Source organism: Triticum dicoccoides, chromosome 6A (assembly GCF_002162155.2).
Source record: "Triticum dicoccoides isolate Atlit2015 ecotype Zavitan chromosome 6A, WEW_v2.0, whole genome shotgun sequence".
Lineage (NCBI taxonomy): Eukaryota > Viridiplantae > Streptophyta > Magnoliopsida > Poales > Poaceae > Triticum > Triticum dicoccoides.
In genome coordinates, this window is record NC_041390.1 from 582,988,045 (window position 1) to 582,994,784 (window position 6,740).

Genomic DNA, 6,740 nt, shown 5'->3' on the forward strand with positions numbered 1-6,740 from the left:
GCAGTGATCAACTTCTCTTTCAAAGTGTTGAAAGCAATATCACACTCCGGAGACCAAACGTACTTGACGTGCTTCTGGAGAAGATTTGAGAGAGGCTTTGCGATCTTAGAAAAGTTTTCAACGAATCTTCGGCAATAGCTTGCGAGACCGAGGAAATTGCGGAGTTGCTTCACGTTCTGAGGAGGTTCCCAATTCACAATTGCAGACACCTTCTCAGGATTCACAGCAATATCCTTGGCAGAGATGATATGACCAAGGTAAAGAACCTCATCGAGCCAAAATTCACACTTGGAGAACTTGGCGTAGAACTGATGTTCCCTGAGCTTATCAAGCATCAAACGCAAATGCTTGGCATGATCTTCCTTGTTCTTCGAGAAAACCAGAATGTCGTCGAGATAGACCAAAACAAAGTCATTGGTGTAGGCGTTGAAGATGAAGTTCATCATGCGAGAGAATGTCGGAGGAGCGTTGACGAGGCCAAAAGACATGACGGTGTATTCATAAGAACCAAAGCTTGTCCTGAACGCCGTCTTGGGAATATCTTGCTCATGGATTCAAATCTGATGATAACCCATACGGAGATCAAGCTTGGAGAATACTTGAGCACCTTTGAGTTGTTCGAACAGCTCATTGATGTTGGGAAGTGGGTACTTGTTCTTGATGGTCTTCTTGTTCAATGAACGGTAATCAACACAAAGTCGTTCCGAACCATCCTTCTTCTTCACAAAAAGAACACCACAACCCCATGGAGAAGAACTAGGGCGGATGAGACCCATTCTCTCTTGCTCATCGAGTTGTTTCTTCAGCTCCTTCAACTCTTCAGGTCCGAGCTTGTAAGGACGTTTGCACACAGGTTCCGTGCCAGGCTCAAGATCAATAACGAATTCAACTGGCCGGTGTGGAGGCATTCCTGGGAGCTCTTCTGGAAAGACGTCTTGATACTCACAAACGACTGGAATTTGCGAGATAGCATCCATTTCACCCTTCTCATTGAGAGAAAACAGACGGATGGTATCATCACGAGCGGCAAAGACAATTACATCCTCAGACGAATGAGTCAATTGAATCTGCCTGGCTGCACAATCAAGCTGAGCCTTGTGCTTAGAAAGCCAATCCATCCCGAGAATAAGATCAATATCGGAGTTACCAAGAACCATAGGAGAAGAAAGAAACTTTTACTCGCCCAACGTGATAGAGATATCGGGAGCAACCAAACTCGAAGTCAAAAGCTTGCCGAGAGAAACAACTTGCATGGCCTTGGGCATAATATCAGTATCAACATCGTGCTTTGAAGCAAACGGGCATGACAAGAAAGAATGCGATGCACCAGTATCAAAAAGTACTTTTGCAGGGATATCATTAACAGGAAGGTTACCCATGATGACATCTGAAGAATCCTCTGCCTGAGCTGCGCTCATCAAGTTGACCTTGGCATGCTTGGGGTTATGCTTGACCACAGCTGTACTTGCCGATCTCACAGGAGGAGGAGGAGGAGGAAGACGCCTCTGGTTGAAACACTTGTTGGCATAGTGACCCTTCTGTTGGCACTTGTTGCATGTGACCTCTGAAAGTGGAGGGTGGTACGGAGCACTCGGTCTTGGAGGTTGAGACGAAGACTTGTTCTGAAAGTCAGGGTTGGGTGGGTGGGAAGAACCACTGCCACCTTTGCTCTTCTGCTGATACGGCTGACGGAACGGAGGAGGAGGAAGCCAATACTTCTGCTGCTTGGCCACTTGAGTAGAGGAAGAAGGAGTAGCATCTCTGGCTCACTTCTTGGAAGCATCACACCTCAACTGAGCAGCCTCTTGCTTCAATGCCATGTTGTAGAACTCATCGTATCTCAACGGCTCAAAGGGTACAAAAGCGAGCTGAATTTCTTCTCTGAGACCACCCCTGAACTGGTATATCATGCTCTTCTCATCAGGGACGTCCTGCTTGGCAAAGCGGGCGAGCTTCTGCAACAACTTTTTGTAGTCATAGACAGACAAAGAGCCTTGCTTCAGATTGCGGAATTCCTGACGCTTACTTTCAACCACACTTTGAGGGATGTGATGAGCTCGGAAATCTTGACGGAAATCATCCCAAGTGATCAGACGTCCACCTCTGGAATCCTTATACTACTAGAACCATTCTGCAGCCTGATCTTTGAGTTGGAAAGAAGCAAACTTGATGAAATCTTCAGGCCTGACATTGCTGCATTCAAAATGCTTGCCCAGATCCACAATCCAATCGTCAGCATCGGAAGCCTCAACACAATTATTGAACGTCTTTGGACCATTAGCAAGGAACTGGTTCAGTGTAGCAAAGTGGTGCTGATTGTTGCCTTGATTCCCTTGACTGCCTTGATTGCGTTCTTGGAGAATTTGCATGATCAACTGTGTGTTTGCATTGGTTGCGTCCATCACAGCTTGCCATGCCTCCGGAGGAGGTGGAGGTGGTGGCGGATCAGGATTCGGAGTCGTGCGCATTGGAGGAGCCATCCTGAAGAGGTTGACCACCATTAGCACATTGACAGATAAATGAAGCTGAAACCAACGGAATGAAAATTGCAACATAAAGTCTTCACATCCGAACAAAATGAACGAATGCATTTCTCTTGAAGTGGTCACATATCCCTAAATTGAGAAGCTACATAGAATTAGGTAGAAGAATTAATTCAACAAGGCACGGCTCGAGAACGAATAATTGGTAAGAAATCCCAATCTCAAACCAATATCCGTGGAAGAAAAACTAGAGCTACGAGAAATCCCACCTATGAAACTCCCGAAATTTTCCGGTTATGCAATCAGGTGTTGGGGATACAGGGGAAGCATAATATCTCACCCAAACTAGCAATTCCTACATCCAGCTGTATCCATCCTTCAACACATAACCAAGAAAGCTTCGGAAACCATCTACCTCAACCTTCGAAAAGTAACCGTTATACAAGTTATGGCGGTACTCCCGAACTCCCGCCCCAGTACTGGGTGGCGTCGAGGTTATCTCACCAACGAACTGCATAAAAGAGATTTTCGATGTTGGCGAACATATCTCAAGTATTCCAGAATTGCAACGATAAAATTATGATGACAACACCTCAGAGCTCAACTCCCCGGGACACTTCCACTAAACTCCTGACAGGAGGCACCAAGACAGTATTCTCATCATAAGCCATCGGAACGATTCCAAGATACTCGCGTGATCCTAAAATCTTTTTTAGTGAAATTTGAGAAGAGAAGAGTCAAAACTCTACGTAAGGATGCCTTACAAGAGCGATGAGGAGACTTGGAAGTAAAAAGAATTCCTAAGCTCTCCGATATATAATTCCTAAATGACTCAAAACATTTTTTCTAGACACAACTCGGCTGCTAAAAACGATCAAGCAATGGGGCTCCTAAGGTCGGGGAAGGCTCTGATTACCAACTTGTAACGCCCTCGATGCGGCTATAGCTCCCTCGTGTCGAGGCACGACTTAGAGACGTAACCGCATTGAAAGCAATGTCGCAAGTTAGGCAATCATCACAAACATCCCATGTAATATAAGTAATAAGGGGAGATACATAGTTGGCTTACACTCGCCACGTCACATCAAAGTACATAAATAACATGCAACATACAAACACTCATGGCCCGACTACGGCGCCAAAATAGAAAAGAACCCAACATGCGACAAGGCCCTGAATCGAACCCCAACTAGGCACCACTATTGATCATCAGGAAAAGACACGTAGTAACGCTGAGAGTCCTCGTCGAACTCCCACTTGAGCTCGTAATCGTCACCTGGAGCGGAATCACCTGGACCTACATCTGGAGTGATAGTATCTATGAGCCATAAGGACTCAGCAATCTCACACCCTCGCGATCAAGACTATTTAAGCTTATATGAAGGATAAGGCAAGTATATGTGGAGCTGCAGCAAGCGACTAGCATATATGGTGGCCAACTTATATGCAAAAGAGAGCGAGAAGAGGAGGCAAAGCACGAGCGAGAATCTAGAGAAACAACCTGCGCAAGCATAACTCCAACACCGTGTCCACTTCCCGGACTCCGCCGAGAAGGGGCCATCACGGTAACACACACGATTGATTTATTTTAATTAAGTTTCGTTCAAGTTATCTACAACCGGACATTAACAAATTCCCATCTGCCCATAACCGCGGGCACGGCTTTCGAAAGTTCAATCCCTGCAGGGGAGTCCCAACTTAGCCCATGACAAGCTCTCACGGTCAACGAAGGAATAGACCTCCACCCGAGACACACCGATCAGACTCGGTATCCCGGTACAACAAGACGATTCGACAGGCTAAAACAAGACCAGCAACACCGCTCGAATGTGCTGACAAATCCCGATAGGAGCTGCACATATCTTGTTCTCAGGGCACACTCAGATGAGACATCCTACGAGTAAAACCAAACCTCAAGTTGCCCCGAGGTGGCCCCGCAGTCTACTCGGTCGGACCAACACTCAGAGGAGCACTGGCCCGTGGGGGGGCTAAAATAAAGATGACCCTCGGGCTCCGGAAACCCAAGGGGAAAAAAGGCTAGGTGGCAAATGGTAAAACCAATGTTGGGCATTGCTGGATAGTCTTTAATCAAGGCGAACTATCAAGGGGTTCCCATTATAGCCCAACCGTGTAAGGAACGCAAAATCCGGGAACATAACACCGATATGACGAAAACTAGGGCGGCAAGAGTGGAACAAAACACTAGGCGAGAGGCCGAGCCTTCCACCCTTTACCAAGTATATAGATGAATTAAGATAACATAGCAATATAATGATATCCCAACAAGTAAATAAATGCTCCAACCAGGAACGGCTCCAATCTTCACCTGCAACTAGCAACGCTATAAGAGGGGCTGAGCAAAGCGGTGACATAGCCAATCAACGGTTTGCTAGGACATGGTGGGTTAGAGTTTCAACATGGCAATTGGGAGGCTGATAAGCAAAAGGTAGGCATCGTAGCATTGGCATAGCAAAAGAGCGAGCAAATTAGCATAGCAAAGATAGTAGTGATTTCGAGGGTATGATCATCTTGCCTGCAAAGCTGTCAGAGTTGACTGGATCCTCAAAAGCAAACTCAACGGGCTCCTCGTTAGCGAACTCGTCTCCCGGCTCTACCCAAACAACACAAACAAGCAACAAGGATACAATCGACCACGTGCAAACTCAAACAATAAGATGCAATGATGACATGCTATGCGGGATGCGATGCGGGATGCAAAATGCAAGATATGACAGGAAATGCATGAACCTGGACTCTACTTGGAAAACAAAGTGTGCCACTGGAAAGATGGGATGAAATCGCTTGAAAACAATATAAAGAACGCCGGAATCGGAGTTACGGTTTGGAAATGGCAAGCGTTTTAAGATATGACACCGGTCTGCGATTTGCAGCACGTATGCATCTAAATGCAACGAAATGAACATGCTACAGCCACCAAACATGTCAACAAAATACATGGCAGGGATGCACACAAGATGCTTAACAAAATACTAGCACTGAGCCACGGCCAATTCATCCATTATGAGGTTCAAACAAGCATGGCAAAAACGCAAATGCAAAACAGATTCCAGACTTAGTGAAATTAATACTAGTCTAAAATTTCAGATCATGAAGCCCTCTTCGGAGCAACAAAACAACATGAAACATGACCTGATTAAGATAAGTAAGAACATGGCATGGAGCTACTCAACAAGCTTAACAAAAGTCCCTAAGTGACCTGAGGCCAAAAGGGATCACAAAGTATAGTAACAAGCACACGAACATAGCTCAAACACAATCAGTTTTCAGACTTAGTGAAAACTGAGACATGCTGGAATTTAACTCACGAAGGCATGTAAACGAGCTCGATGCACTCACTACGGTGCAAGTCATGGCAAGGCAAGCATACATCCAATAAGAAGGCACAAAATGCTAGCTAGAGATGGCAAGAACAATGGCATAGCATGCACGGATCAACTACAATAACTCTGACAAAATCGCAAACGAGTTGATGATCTGCCCAGATTCACAACGAAGCAAAAGTAGAGCTCGATTGACTCAAGCTAGGGTGCTCCATAATTGCAAGTAAAGACATGGAAGGATAGAGCATAACATGATTAACAAAACTCCTTTGCAGATCATCCTCAAAAGAGGCACGGATCACTAGGAAACAGCAAGAACATATGGCATCATGAACTAAATAATCCTGGACTTAGTGAAAACAACTAAGTCCCTGAAAACAGATTTACCGGGTGCCTTACTTTGCAAGCTTGCACAAGTCACCACACACATCCTAAAAATGCATGGGTTGCACCTCTGGAAAGATGACAAAATGTTTAACAAAACATATGAAGGACTCACAGGCATATCATGCACACATAAATCATGGCAAAAATGACAAAATTCTAAGATGAACTAGCAGATCTGACAAATATCTCACGAAGTCTCCTTCTAGAAGCATTTCGGGCATCAAGATGAACTCAAATGAAAATGATGCAATGGAATGAAATGATGTACTAGTCGAGGCGAACATTTTGATATACTCTATGTCCAAAACGGAGCTACGGACGCGGAGATATCACCGGTCAAAGTATGCTCGAAAACTAGGGTTTTGGGAGAGAAAGTCAACCGATATAGATCTCAGATCCAGATTTGCACGCGGAACGAGGTTCGCTGGGGAGCTCGCCGGAGTTCCTGTAGACGACCGGAGACGGTGGAGATCGCCGAATCTGGAGCGGGGGCGACCGAAGAGGGACTTGGGGCACCGGATCCGGCCGG